The sequence below is a fragment of the Anser anser genome, assembly GCF_964211835.1.
Source record: "Anser anser genome assembly, contig: HAP1_SCAFFOLD_199, whole genome shotgun sequence".
Taxonomy (NCBI): Eukaryota; Metazoa; Chordata; class Aves; order Anseriformes; family Anatidae; genus Anser; species Anser anser.
Window position 1 is genome coordinate 53,165 of NW_028153989.1, and position 15,863 is coordinate 69,027.

The following is a 15,863-nucleotide window of genomic DNA, read 5'->3' on the forward strand; positions in this document are numbered from 1 at the left end:
GCAGTTTGAATTTTTTAGAACATTCACACAATTTCCATAGGCTTTCTGAAAATCCTCAAAGAATTCTTATCCATTCCTTTCAATTAACTTAACAGATATAATCATTTCAGTGTATTTCTTCCACCTTTGAAGTGGCTAGACTATGCATTTCAGAGCTTTATATATGGAGAAAAATAGCAAAGGCTCACCATCAAGAATTGCTTCTCCTTTTAGACTCTTCATTCCTCCCAGAACTAGAATTCCATCAACGTAAAATTCAATTATACTTTCATCCAGAGTAATCAGAACGTGAAGCCAAGTATTCTCATCCAGGTATTTCATGACTGATGTTTTAGCCATGTATGTCATATTGGACCCTAATGCTGTATAATGAAGCACTACAGAAACATGAGAATCATTTGTCTGAATTTTCACACCATAATATAAAGTCCCATTATCGTTATCCTTTTCAACTATATAGCCATCTGTACTGACATTAGGAATTAACCAAGCTGAAAATGTAAAATTGGTTACTGCATTATTTCCATTGTTATGGGTATTCAGGACCGATAATGCCAAATGCATCCTCTTTTCCACTGAAATACAGAGCGTCTGTTCCACTGTGATGGCGCCTCATGTGGGGCTGTGATTGTACTGAGCTTGGGAATGATCCAAGCAACAAGAAATCTACCATTGATGGCAGTCCAGCTTGGAAGGTACTAGACAGTATTTCCCAACCTAGTCGGACAACACCAAAGGTGCCTTGCTGTCTCCAGATGGTGAAGTCCGTAATATAGGAAAGGTCATCTTCAGAAAGAGTATCTTCCACTATCTCTCTGTCCTGGCTCTCTGGATCTATAACAAACACTCCAAAAGGGTCATCATTGAAAGGGATCATGACAGTTACAGTAGGACTGGTTTCAGATAACTGACCACCAGGACCAGGAGACCCACCTGCGTAATAGAAGTTAGAGTAAAAGTTAATGATTAAACAACACACTCAGAAAAAAGTTTCAAAGTACTTTTTTTTTTTTTTAATAAAACAAGTTTCTAAAAAAACCTCAGACCCTCCTTTAAGATCCTCTGGACTTATAGCAAATGATCTAACTTGAAAATTACATAGGTTAATTGTATTATTCTTAAAACACTGTGCTGATGTAATTTCAGTAGAAAACAAACCCACATGCTATTTTTCAGCTGTAAAACACACAGATGTCTTTCAGGTGAAACATGACAAGGTCCATCTTTTCTTAATTAGCCAATAAGGTAGGTTACCTTTGATTCGTTTGATAAGCATGGGGGCCAAATTCAATTCTTGTATTGCTCAAAGACTTACAGGAATAGAGAATGGCAAAATCTTGCCTGTTGCCTCTGATACAGAAGTACATACACCTTGCAGAAACAGTAACCAGTTGTGTGTTAAAACTGCTGCCCAGTCCTGGTGTTAGTCATCTATCTTTGCACAGTAAGAATTCATGATATGAAGATCATGTTGTGAATGGAGAATCTCCGTGTTCAAAGTGTACAGTGATCTACCTGTTATAAGCAGGAAATCTTTTGTACATCCGTATGGACTTCACTTACAGGAAAGGCCAACACACATTTTCACTTGTATCAGAGCACAGAAGACCATGAATAGTACTAAAGTGGAATTAATCCAGATTAGGAAATGTGTCCAGTAGCAATTTAAAGTTGTAATTTAAGTCATGTGAAGTGGTAACTACAAGTATTTTACCTCCTCTAGGGAAACAAACAAACAAAAAAGCAACCTCTATTATGGTAGACACACATAACCTTTAATACCTTTGTTATTTCTTTGTTAGTATCTTTGTTTTATATTTTGTGCATGGAGATCTATGTATCTGAAATTCAGAACTCTTGGTTTTTGAAATGAAACTTCTGAACTTTAAGAAGCTTAATTTCAAAAACCAAGAGGCATCCCTTTTAAAGTTCAGATCACCAAAATGTGTTTAACAGTAATTCGGGAACTGAGTAACTCTCTATATATGGAAATCAAGATTAAATGAAAAATAAGACCTAAAACCTTACCAGAAAAGCATAGGATATCAAGACATGATTCAAAGCAATGCTCTTTCTAGTGTTGGTTTCTTTTTGATTGATTAAACATAACTCTTTTCTACCAGATATGAAGGAAATGGTGATATGGAAGACAATACCTGAAGCATTCACCAACTTTAGAATGTAAAATTCATTGAATTCAGGAATTCTATCTGAAATGGCACGTAGTGTTATTGACTTCGACCTTTCACCATCCATGAAGCACACAGTCCCATAAGTTTCATAGAATTCTTCTCCTGGCTTCAGTGCAGAGTTATTATCAAACAACTGCCAGGTCAAAGAAACATTGCCGAAGTGTCCTCTGTGTCTCAAAATCCTGTTCAGTGATACAGAAAGAATGAGAGTCCTGGCAGGCATGCATCAGCGTTGAGTAGAAAAGGAAAATGTGGAGACTCCTTTTACTGTAATCTTCCTTACAGTAAGAAGTAATATACTATGTAATATAAAGTAAAATACTAATATACTACAACTGTTCCATGAAGCCTTCCTTTTAAAGGCAACCACGTTTGCAGTACAATTCTACTCCCGGAATACGTACTTTAGAAAACAGAAGTAGCATACGCAGGTCCATGCAGAATACTACTGTGAAGCTACACATCACTGTGTCTTGTAATTCCAATTTATAATAATAAATATGAATGCATAATAGTTCAGAAAGTTAACATTAAAAATTAATATACTTGGACACTCTTAGACAGGAAAGAGAATCATCTACATTTAACCACAAACGTTTCTCCTTTCAGTCATCAAGTCTACTTAAACTTTTTCTTACACTTGTATTAAATTAGAATTACATTCTACGGCTTTCAGAAATCTACTGTTATTTGTGATTAAGAACGTAGTAAATGAAAAGATTTTTTTTTTTTTGGTAACTATCTGCTAACACAATTACACTAATTTCAAAAAGGCACTACAAATAAAAAGTGACCCATACAGTGCCTTTATTAAGAGTGCGCTTACATACAGGAAGTTTGCTTCTGTCGGTTTGCACGGTGACATAAAATGCCTTATAAATAGATTATATCAGGTTGAAGAATTAGTTCAGCTAAACTAGTCCAGCCACAGCAACACATTTATGTTGTTTCTGCTTCCAAAGGTTTTTCTTCTGTGGCGTTAACCAGGGTGCTCTATCCCAGCTGTGTAGCGCTGCTGCACTAACTCCAATTACCTCATTAAAACCTCTGTGTTTTCGGTGGTTTGGTTACATGCTACTTTGACCACTTTTTTATATGCTACACAACTGTCAAAGTAGTGACAGTATGGAAGAGACAGATCCCTAGTAAATATATTTTATCAATGATGACTGAGCAGGTTCCTCAGATGTTGGAGATCTTGGTATCCTATAATTCCATAAAGCACCTGTATATAAGCATGTTTACATCAAAACAATATTCTTAACACCACCAAATCCACAAAAATTATCCTGCAGATTAGACTATAAAGGACAAAAAAACAACAAAGCCCAAAACAGTGAACAGCACAACAACAAACACACAATGAACTTAATATCCTCTTTTCTTGAGACTATTCATATTTCAGATGTATTGACACAAGCATAAAGAACCAATTCACAGCCATAAGCATCTGCTTCAAGGCTTTAAAACAAACAGACAAAAAAAAAAGGATGATTTTTTAAATGCAAGAAGAACCTCTTCCCTAACTATTTGCACTATCGCATTTATTGTGACCTAACTTCTCTTTACAGCCTGTCTCAAGATTTCTTAACGAAAAATCATTTTTTCATCCAATTAAAACCCCATAGTAAATTTATGAAATGAATGTAACAAGGCGAGATGCCAAGTGCATTCAATTTTTAACCCTGCTAATTCTTCAATATATCATGGTGGCACAAAGGAAAATACTTTCAAAGGTCAGACTAATGAAGAGTGTCACATCCGGACTTTAAGTATAGATTTCAATCTGTAATTAACAGATAAAAGAAAAAAAAAATACAAAAACAGAAAGAAAGAATACAGTAGTTTGCAGTTGAAAATTTCAAAGATGGGTACAAAAAGCCACCTAGTGCCACACAGTTTTATTTAGCTATTTGTTGAGTGGTTTTTTTTCTTTTTCTGTCAGCCTAGGTTATATTGTGCTCAATCATTCAGATTTTTCTGTATCTACAGGTTCCTGAGATTATAACAGAACATCAATGCTGAAGTCTTATTTAGTTACATTTCAACATGAGCTTCTGTGCACTTTTTAATATTTACTGTGTACTCCATAGTATTACAGGTGATGTCTTCAACACATTACAAATCATTTAATCCAAAATTTTGTAAAACTGTTTTTCTATAGTGCACTTCTATCAATGCACACTTGTGCATTTGATTTAATCAAAGTGCTATTTATAAAGTACCACATACACCAGTTCCAAAAGAGTGCAAAGATATTCTTTAAACGTTACTTACCAAAAAATGTTACTTTTGCCTTCTTCAACTGGCTTCTCTAAAGGTTCCAAAGAGAAAATTCCATTAGGATCATCATTTGCTTCAATAATAACTGTTGCCATTCCAGCCTTAAAGATAACTGTATCTCCTAAAAAAGAGGACAATTATTATTATTAAAATTGGAATCAGAAATGTAGGTAACTCTAAATCCAATTATGTTTTCTACTCACTACAATTGCTTTTATACAAAGAAAAGGACAATTATAAAAGTCAGTGAAAAACAGAATTTGAGGTATTCAGCAGCAGGCAAATCAGAGTAAAAGTATTTAAGTAGTGTACCATCCAGAGAGCAAGACGTAAGATTTTCAGGAAAAATGACATGAACTGAGAAGATGTGATTCTTACTACACAGTATCCTTGCATGTAGTTGTTATGTGAGGTAACATTTTCTGTTTGATCATCTGGACAAGTCAAAAGAATAAGATATTCAGAGGTACAGAATAAAAGAGTAAGGTATTCAGAGAGCCCCGACCTTCTTTAGACCTAGAAGAAAAGTATTGCATTTAAACTAAATACAAGCTATGAGCAATGTCTAAGAGTTTATTCACTCCCATATCAAAGAATATCTAAAAGGAAGAAACATAAGATTCTTATTATGTAGATGGGAAGCTAGCAGGATTTCAGTGTGCATATTAGTACAGGTAAATATTAAGGGATGTTAATTCTAACTCCATTGCATTGTCCATAGATGAACATAATGTGTCCACACCCACCCCATTTTTTGTCTTCTTTGAAAGTGTCCGACTAAATTTTGTTCCACGTTAAACAATGTGCTTATTCCTCTCACTTCATATACCTCTATTTGTATTTTCTCTCAGGAACAACAGTCCCCAAAAAAATTTCAGAACAGTCAAGGCCACTGTATGTAACCAATCATAGAAAGAAAACCAACTTTTGCTTTCAGGAATATGTATAGAAATATTCTTTATTCTTAGTGATTCTAGAATGGCTGTAAAACTATATGATGCTCATTTTAGAGGAAAAAGGAGGCTATGGATACCCATTCCCCATGTGCTAGGAGAAAAGCCATGATATGTTCCCAATGGGGTAGTATTGGGAGCTACCAGTAGATCCTGAAGAAAGTTATTAAAGTAGAAAGAGACAACAAAAGAGAAAACTTATGAAGGAAGAAGAATGGTTTTGTCTAATCCTTTCCCTAGTCTGATATTTTATAAGAGACCTGGGTACTACAGTGAATACCAGCCGACCTTGGGAAATAGCTTAGCTGCCTTATACTCAAATTACTGCTTTCCCTGTCAACCTCTGGCTGCCTGCTACCAATGTTCAGGGAAGGATTCAACTCAAGATCAATGCTGCCTTGTGAGAAACTCACAGGCCAGCCGCAGGGTGTCCACTGTAGCATGACCTCAATCACTTCAGTCTTATCGACTGCTAAAGACTAAGACCATCAGAGACTGTAATGAGAACTAAGATGCTTAGCGTGCTTACAGATGAAGAAATCTAATTTTAGGTTTCCTAATCTTGAATTGAATACCTGGTAGGTATTTTACTTTGAGAACGTGTCACACAATCTGAAGGTATAGTCTGATGGTTAATTGCCATCATCTTTCTTTGCTTTATTAAATTACAGCCCCTCAGGTTTCAATGGCTGATTCAATACAGCTTTGCTTTGCATTGCAAAGATTTGCAGCAGATTCAGAGCCTGTTATTACCTCTCAACTAGAGAACAGTAAAAAATGAAGGGCAGTAAATTAAAATTTGATAACACAATTGCAAATGACTCTCCCACAACACCATGAGTTTTGTTGGAGCTAGGTGTGGGGAGGGTCTTTATTAAATACTTAGGGCTCTGGAAAAATTATGAATTTCTTATACTTCACTTTTATTTTCTCATGTATATTACATAACAGTGATAATTTATTCTAAAAGATATGTATTTCAAAAACGTGAGGAATGGGCTGAATAATTTTGGTCATTCCTTTTTAAGTGTAAACTTTGAAAAATAAATAAATAAACAAAAATACGTTATTTCTAAGGTAATAAATCCTTTCTTTAGAGGTGGTCCCCTGGGTAAATTGTGACATATATTTTTCTGCAAATTAAGCCTTTTAAAACTATAGTCTCAGAGTGAAAAAAATGTATGCATACTTTTCGCTACTAATAAAATAGAGCAATTACATACCCTTCCTCCAAAATATGGCAGTTCTGTTTGTTTTTACAAAAATCATGTAGTTTTGTAATACACTCTGGAGCATGAAAAAAATAACTAAAAGAATACCTCTTTTCCTAAGACTGTTGGGTACTAAATTTTGTTTTTTTTTTTTTTGCTTTGTGTTTTTGTATTGAAGTCCATCTAATTTGGAGCATTTATATTTGAAAAGGGACTTTCACTCCAGTTGTTTTTGCAGGCAAAGTATCAACTCTATCATTTGATTTTTGTTTCCAATAAAATAATTAAGGATGAAAATTCAAACACAGTATGCATTTATTGTATAAAAATCTTGAAGCAAACATTATTCGTATAATTCTTGGCATTTAAATATTGCTTTATGATAAGACCAAGATACTAAGAAATTGCCAGCAAAAAAAAAAAAAAAAAAAAAGGAAGACTTACCTGTAGAATTGAAAAGGATAATATAAAATGTTTCATCAGTTTCAGGGGTATCATCATCGTTGATATACACAGATAAATTCTGCTCCCTTTCTCCAACATCAAACAAAATGACACTGTTCTTTCCACTGGGAACAAAGTCTCCCTCTTCAGCTGTTGCATCTCCATTAACAGTAATATACTGGACAACAACAGCGACATCAGCAGATCCATTCCTTAGGACTGTAAAGTTTGCAACACTTCCTTCTTGAACACTCACTGTCACAGGTTCTGAAAATACAAAAGCAACAAATCTGTCTGAGTTCAAGCCTGAGTTGCTTGCATTTGCTCTGTTTTCTTAATTCTCTCTAGTAGGATCTTCCTCTTCAATGAAACAATAAGATGTATGTGATAAAGGTAGGAAATAATTCAGGTACGAGAGAATATTTTGTACCTTGCCTCCTAACTGATCTCAACATCAACAAAGAGAAAAATGACACACACAAAAAAATGGGAAGGTTCTGAAGGAAACAAATATAAATTAAATACAAAAAAAAAAAAAAGTTTGGGGAGCTTTTCCACTTGCTCTTTTGGGATTACGATTTCGCAATGATCTGGTTTGTGAAAAAAGTCCGTTTTAGGTAGTGTATGTATTCCACATTTATAAACAATAATATCTAACCTGCAAAATAAATGGGATCATCATTCTTTGTTATTTGTAAAATTGCAGTGGTTACATTGCCCAGCCTGGCTCCACCGGTAGCATTGAATAAACTGATGGTGAATACTTCCTCCTCTTCAGGCACCTGAAAGTATTAAGACATTAATTTCTAGCATACAAAACACTGAAGAATTTAAAATGAAAAGTTAGGGGGATTAATAAGCCAGAGATTTCTGAGTGTTGTTTTTATTTGTCAGTCCTTATGTGTCTCAAGAGGGATGATAATTCATACAGTTATACAGAAATTATCATCCATCTACAGTTTTTGTAAGTAAGTCCCTTCCTCTTTATCTTGCACAGATGACCCAAAAGTTACCTTCCAGTTTTATGTTTCTGATACATGTAGTTTTTTTTACAGCTTTATTTATTTATCATTAGGTGTAATCTTTCTTATATTACTTCAAATTTATCAGCATATAGGATTAGGATTGAAATTAGGATTCCAGTTATCAAGATACGAGTTTCAGTCAAACTTTCCTATAACTTTACCACAGTACAATTACTCTCAGCTTCTACCTTTTTTGTTTAGAGGTATGCACAGCTTCTGAAATTTCTCTATGATTTGCAGACATTATCTCAGTTCTACCCAAGTATTTTGATATTTCCTACAAGTTATTAGGCTCTTGAGAAACACACATTCCTTTTTTCTCCTTATACTCTAATGTTTTAGTACTTACTCTTTGTCCCATATTCTCACCCCAAAACACTGTAAAAGTGTTTACCTCATCTGGCAGTGAGTAAATGGTGATATTTTTTGAAAACTCCAGATTATCAAATAAAATAGTCCCTTGCTCTGGATAGACGTCATTGGTACATGCTGGATCAACAACCCAAGACACACTAACATTTCCATAGTTTCCTTGATTTCTTACAACTCTGTAAACAGCTAAAAAACATAAACAGAGTCAGTGTGCATATTCAGAGCAACAGAAATCAAAAAGGAACATCTGAAACATCTGAAACTGAGAAAAAGGAAATACAATAATAACCAATTTCACTTCTTATGAAACCAGTAACATGTTGGAGTGCTACAGAAAAGGACACACAAAGACAGATTACTAAAGCAGTGCAAACTGCTTTAATTTCACATGTTAATTCTTGCCTGTAAAAGTAATTGATAACTGAATAGATCAATTAAAATCACCCATAGGAAGATTTAACTCTATGTTTCTCTTATATAACACCCCATTCTTCATTCTCCACAAACAGAGCTACTACCTCCACGTTGCACTTTGCACATACATCAGTACTCCATCCCTCCTGTCTGGAAAATTCTCTAGCAATCCTTTTTACTCAGTTAATCCCTCTGTTTTTCCACACCCATACTTCTCCACTTCACTCTCCGCTGCTCATCTTGCTTGGCATTGTACCAATCTGTAAAGTCCTGAGTGGAGATTTTAGTAAGAAGTCTCCTAGACTTCTGTTATCCTAGAACAGGGAAAATAAGACTTGCAGAAGCAGACAGCAGATAAAGAAGTAACTCTAATAAAAAGGAATTACCGGTATGGATGACTTCTCCTTTGCTTTCACTTATTGTTACTGTTAGTTCGTAAGGTAGAAACTGAATGATACCATGCGGATCATCATTCTTCAAAATGGTTATATTGACCATTGTGGCATTCCCCAACTTGCCTGGCATTTCACTGTAGCCACTAAGTACCACAGAATATAGCTCATCCAGCTAGAAGAGGGAAACTCAGTCAGAACAAAAATACATATTCAACATCCACATCAAAAACAAAATGGTCTATAGTCCACAGTCCCCCATCAGGCAGAAAGGGATACAAACTTAAAATGAAATCACACACATTCTACATGCAATAAACGTTTGTATAATGCTATCAAATAAAGGAAATTGTTAGAACTTTCTATCTCTAAAAGCATCAGTTTCTCCAAGAGTCTATTATTATTATAAGCAAGGACTTATTTTGTGTACTTAATTTAGAATCGCATAATTTCACAAGTAATGTTTGTAACACACTCTGAAATGTAAATTTTCTTTCCTCCAAGACTTCTTAAGATTCCTGGCTTTGTAACAGGTAAAGCAAAGATTTTTAAACCATGGACAGCATGCTAATTTAGAAAGAATTGATCAACTGGCTTTATTAATCTAATGGGACATGGTACTTTCAAAAAAGTATCAGAGAACATTAGAAAAAAATATTGCATTTATCTATCTAGAAAACAGCATTACTCTACACTGGGGAGAACTCAGTGAAACTGGCTGGTGGTTAGCAGTAAAGAAACACACATGAACTGGTTCTTCACATACAATTCAATTAAACAATGGTGTTCAGTACTACAGAATGTCATGGATGCTAAAACCTTACCTGCGTTCAAAGCGTAACTGCTTCAATTAACAGAAAGAAAATCTGAAGGCACCCAAAGATACCATCCATTACTCCAGACATCCTTGGACTGCCCACCATTGGAGGCTGGGATGGCATTCTGGAGGAAAGTGATTATATATGTCCTGCTCATGTATGTGGCTTTTGGCCACTCTTGGAGATAGAAGAGTATAAAAGGACCTCCTTATTTTTTAGTCCTGACACTACAATTCGTATGTTTTTGCCTGAGCATTTCAGCAGGATGACTTACCTAGTCTAATAATACTGCTGTAAGCAGGGAAATACTTTTATCTCAGCCTGCTGATGAACTAGTAAAAACTGGGAATGGAACTATTAAATAACCCGCTGTTTTAGTGCCTAAGTTTTACTAGATTAACTTATGTTCCTGGCTTCTGTAGTGGAGTTCAGACTTCTTATGTCTCCTTTCTTTGGAGTATGTAGGGAAAAGAAACCTGAATTTCTACAGCAGCCTATGCAATTGAAGTTGGAGTTGCTGTGATCCCCTGATTTCCTCATCATATGGTCCTCCATCCCTCCTTCAATCCATGACTGATGACCACCTGGCCCTACAAAAAGATTATTAACCTTCCTAAAACCTTTGTGTTTTGTAAAGCTGGCTTTCTGACATCTTACTCCTAGATCAGCTCATTAGCAGGATCAGACAAACACAACTAACTGCTTATGCAAAATACAGCATAGGAATGTGCAGCAAAAAATGCTGAATCACAGCAGCTAAAATTTATGTTAACATAAATGTGGTAAAATCAAACCCTTGCAAACTTCCTGATGGAATCCAGGATGGCTGATGCACAGGAAAGGGAACAAGCTACAGAAAAGCAGAAAGCAAAGAGAAAAGCAACAGACACATGCCTCAAATTGTGCAGATTTCTGGGATTACAAAACAATAGAGATATCAGAGAAATGAATATTCAGGCAAGACTGACAAGACCTGATTTGTATTGATATAAAGTGCTTTCATATGGTGCTTGACTATCTTATAGGCCTTTCAGTCACTCCTCCTCTATCTATTTCTCACACTTAAGAAAAAGAAAGCCTTCAAATGTTACAGAAAAATTGCTGGTATTTACAGGTGAAACCATCTATATTTTAGTAAGTGACAAACAAATATGTATGTGAATGCAATTTAAAGAGAGAAAAATATTAATTCTTACCTCTGGAATCCCATCCATCCTTGTCAGTAGAGTAATTATGATCTCTCTTTCACCAGGCTTAAACTCCAGAATTCCTGTGCTTCCATAAAACTCATTATTATCTCTTGGTTCTACAGTGTAGCGCAGAAACTGTCTGATGAGGCTTCCTCTAGTGCGAACAATCTGCAGCTCAACAGACTCCCCTTCCTGCAAAAAAATAAAATTAATCTTTTTCTAGCACTCTGTTAGAACTAAGTCGTCTGTAATGTTTAAGTGACGTTACTCGGATAGCTACCTTGATGCTGTAGGGACCTCTGGAAGAGGAAGAAAATTCGAACACTCCTCCAGGATCATCGTTTTCCAAAATTGTAATTTCACAAGTAGTAAACCCGTATTTCAGTATCTGATTTTCCACACTGACCCTGAGAAAGGAAGGTAAGAGGTTTTTTTCAAGTTGCAACTCTGTTTAGCAAATCCATACAGAGGAGATCAGGATATTGACAAATTTTATGAATAAATTATGAAAGCCAACAGTTACCTACAAGGATTAAAACAAGTTAAGAATGATACAACATCAGAATGTTTTATCCATTCGTAAAAAATGAATAAATAAATAAATAAAATAAATAATTGCCTCTGAAGTAACTTTTTGTTTGTTTGTTTCTGATTAGCTTTTTATAGCTAGTAACTCTGTTGTTTGTTTGTCTGTTTTTGATAACACATGCACACAACACACAGGAAAAGAAACAGAATAGTGCCAGGAAAAAAAAAAAAAAAAAGTTAGTTAAATTCAGAACTACTTTGTACTTGGATCAAGGTATAAAGGAAATTCCAAAATCACCTATGCTGAGATTACACTGAAAAGCATAAATTTCCATTATTGCTTTGTTTGTCAAAGTTTACTACTGACATAAAGAGGCAGAAATTTGACCCTCGATACCATGGATTTCATCCTCAGCTCTGTGTTAGCCTGCCTTCTGTAGATGTGGAGACTACCTGTAGGATCCCTGTCTGACTCTACAAAATGTTGGACCTGCTCTCAGTAGCTCAGACTCATTCCCCTTTCTCATTACTCCTTTAAAGCACATGCTGAATGGTGCAAGAATGAAGTACGTTGACCAAATACACATACTTCAGATTCCTCTCAGTAAAGGATTTCTCTCTCTGGGCTTCTCCTACACCCATCTTGATCGTACTCTGTGACAGGAATGGGCAGTATCTGATAACAGTAATGAACCTTGCATATTACTTGCTTGCCTTTCCTCAGAAGCAGTAATTTTCATCATTTTAAATTTCTTATATTAAAAATTCCAGAGAAGCACTATTGCAGGATGCATCAAGAATACACCTTCAGATTGATGGTCTGCATATGATTTATTACATGTAGTTTTAGGTACTTAGATTCCTTTGCATCTTTCACGTTTCCTGTCAGTATTGTATTTTTCAATGAAATCGTGGTCCTGCATACTGTACATATTTTTGTGCTTTCACTGTGCTACAACCTAGACTTTATCAAACACTATTTCATGAAGAAATGTGATCTATTATATCCAGTTTTTGAAATCAGGCCCAGAACTGTGTCCAGAAGCACGTTTTAAGTAACTGGAACCTACACACACAAAAACAACTTAGCATTGTTGTAGCACAGTCTACAGGACAGGGTACAGGATGCAAAATAGGTAATACCTATTTAATAGAGTAACGTGCTCATGTTTGTTACATGTTTAAAAAAAAAAAAGTCGGTAGAAAAAATAACCTGTGTTATATAAATTATATGCATGTTAGTCTAAATCAAGATAACTTTCCTTGTCTTTGACTAGAGAAAATTACTCTGTAACTCTAATCAGTTCAGCCATTTAGTTGGGGCAAACTGTATTTGTAGCAGTTTAAAACAATTAATTCATTATTCCATGAAACACTCAAATATCAAACACTGAGCCATGCATTCATAACTTTCATCATTCACAGATCCTACATAAAGAAATGCCTTCAAGCAAGAACCCCATGCCATCAAACGAAACACCAAAGGGGAAGCATGCGTTGTCTGAAGAGATGCAGAGACGTGATTCTTGGGGGGGAAAGAAATGATAAAGACAGTTTCTGTCCAAACCAACCACTTCTGAAACAAAGCATTGATTCACTGAGGACAGAAAACAGTTCACCGCACTTACCCAAAGAACACGACAAACCTTTCTGTCTCTACCCTGTCAACACAGAGGAAAAAAAAAAAAAAAAAAAGAGGATGTAGAAAGTAATGAAAGTGCCACTTACTAAAATTTCAATACTACCCATCTTATAAAAGAACAAAAAACTAACAAAAGGGACAAAAAAAAAAAAAAGAAAAAGAAAAAAAAGAAGGCTTTCTTTTTACTTTCCAAAAGTTTATAATGTTCTTTTTATGGGAACCCTGCTTGCTTGGCATTTTCCTGTTGACAAAGGCCAGCAAGTGGGCAGTTCCCACTTAGGAGGAGTGACCCCATGACCAATTCAGCATGTCAAGAGCCACTCAAGGTGTTCCCTACCAAGCCCTCCTCAAAGAGCTTGATTACTGACTGCGTGATCACAACTGCAGCAGCCATCCACGATTATAACCCTTTATTAGGGAAATACATCTACGTGCCTCTGTGATATGGTGTTTCATCAGTCTGACAAAGTAATGATAAAAACAGATAAGCACAGAAAGAGTACTGATGGGTACACAAGGAAAAGTAATTAGGCACAAAATCACAGCAAACCTCATTTACAACAATTTTTTAGTTAATCAGATTACCAAAGTAGTATATATACATGTATAACATAAATACAAATATAAGAAAGAGAAGCAGAAGGAGAAAAAGGGGAAAAAGAGGGGACAAGGAAATAAAGGGACAAAAAAAAAAAAAGAAAAAGGGGAAAGGAAAAGGTATTTGCTAATCAAAAGGTTAAAAAATTAAATCAAGTTTCAACCAAGCATTTATAACAAAACTGCCACATGAAGTCAGTCAAAAGGGCAGCATTATTCTGCAATAGTAATCATGTATTTTGGCTTTCTTAATCAAAAATACATTAAATACAAAAACTGTATCGTCTATCAAAGCACCAAAAACAGATTAAAACAGTGTTTGTAAGGTGATAATTGGGCTCCACTAATCTCAAAAATAATTTAAATTTGGAATTCAATACAGACAAGAGTTCACTCTAAATTCTGAGAAGTAAATACATTCACAGACGTTCTTTCGAATAGGAAGTCTGAATTAATTGAAATTTGTTATTGATATTCACTGAAGCTAGGTATATATTGAGACATTCTCCCTTCCCTCAGAAACATGCAAAAGCATTCAAAAAACAGCAAAATATTAACACAATGAAAAGATCAAGGAGAAGATTCCAGAGTTGGTAATGCTAAAATTTAATTATATCGCTAAGCTGTTAGTAAAATAATTTACAACAGAAAATAAAAATGAATCACTATATCAAGTGAGCTTTTGATATGTATTAAACCTAGACAGCTTTCAGGTCAGGAAGCAACCAGTAAAATTCAGTCCATCAACTGGTAAAAAAGAACATTGTTCAGGTGGTTTCTCCATACAAACCCCATCTTGAACACCTGGATCCTTTTATTTATTTACTTATTTGTTTGTTTGTTTGTTTATTTATTTATTATCTGGTCATTTTTTTTCTCTGGCTGATACCATGAGTGGTCAGACCGCTATCACTGCCCTGGCACAGTAATGTTAGTTACTTCTCCAAAAAGTCATAAAACATCCTATGCAGAAACTTAATAGAAGCAGCTAGGTTTAGGTTTCCAGCTCCAAGATGCTGTTAAGCAAACAATGAATGAACGAAGCTGTGGCTGCCCCATCCCTGGAGGTATTCAAGACCAGGTTGGATGAGGCTGTGGCCAACCTGATCTAGTAGGTGCCATCCCTGCCCATGGCAGAGGGGTTGGAAGTGGATGATCTTTAAGGTCCCTTCCAACCTGAGCCATTCTGTGATTCGAAGAATGGTGCACTCAGTAGTATTCTTTATATCTATACTCTAAGGCATATACATGTAACTTTTCATAACATAGAATGCATATCCCTAAGAAGAAATTTTTAAAAAATAGTATTGAAAAAAAAAAGAAGAATTAAGAGAACAAAGATAAATTAGGAAAGTACATTTTAAATTTAAATCCAAAATGTTTGTTGTAAAGTATTCTCACAGGTTTACTTTTTTCTAGGAATAATAAAAAAAAAAAAATCCCAATTCTATTGTTTTGAACAATTACATTGTAATGCAATTATCATACTCACATCCTGCAAACTTTTATCCTTTTAATCCAAATGCTTGCTTTTCGGTTCAGTGTACTCTTCATGTGCTAAACCTAAGTCCATACAGGGCTAAACCAGGCAAGGTGAAGCGTTCAGCAAATAGCTGCATAATACTTCCAGCAGCCAGCTCAGATCGACCCGGAGGAGCTACGGGGCTGGACACAGGGTCCGTGCCACCAGAGAGCTGCCAGGACACCAGCCCCATCCCCTGCCACGTGCACTTCCAACCTCGAAGAACAGAGGGGCGTTCATATACCACCCTTACACCACGGAGGAGATGCTCCCAGACTGC

The 15,863-nt window shown here is 35.5% G+C and overlaps 1 pseudogene across 1 annotated transcript in view; it reads right to left on the reverse strand.

The window, feature by feature from the left end:
• Window positions 1–15,863, reverse strand: part of LOC310891040 (adhesion G-protein coupled receptor V1-like) — a 75,751-nt pseudogene that overhangs the window by 43,016 nt on the left and 16,872 nt on the right. Inside the window, exons 9-18 of the transcript in view lie at window positions 13,451–13,483; window positions 11,575–11,701; window positions 11,301–11,486; window positions 9,281–9,461; window positions 8,503–8,666; window positions 7,742–7,865; window positions 7,084–7,350; window positions 4,470–4,596; window positions 2,157–2,374; window positions 189–933 (exon numbers count right to left, since the gene is read on the reverse strand). The product of the transcript in view is annotated as an adhesion G-protein coupled receptor V1-like (transcript). The remainder of the gene's footprint in view (window positions 1–188; window positions 934–2,156; window positions 2,375–4,469; window positions 4,597–7,083; window positions 7,351–7,741; window positions 7,866–8,502; window positions 8,667–9,280; window positions 9,462–11,300; window positions 11,487–11,574; window positions 11,702–13,450; window positions 13,484–15,863) is intronic.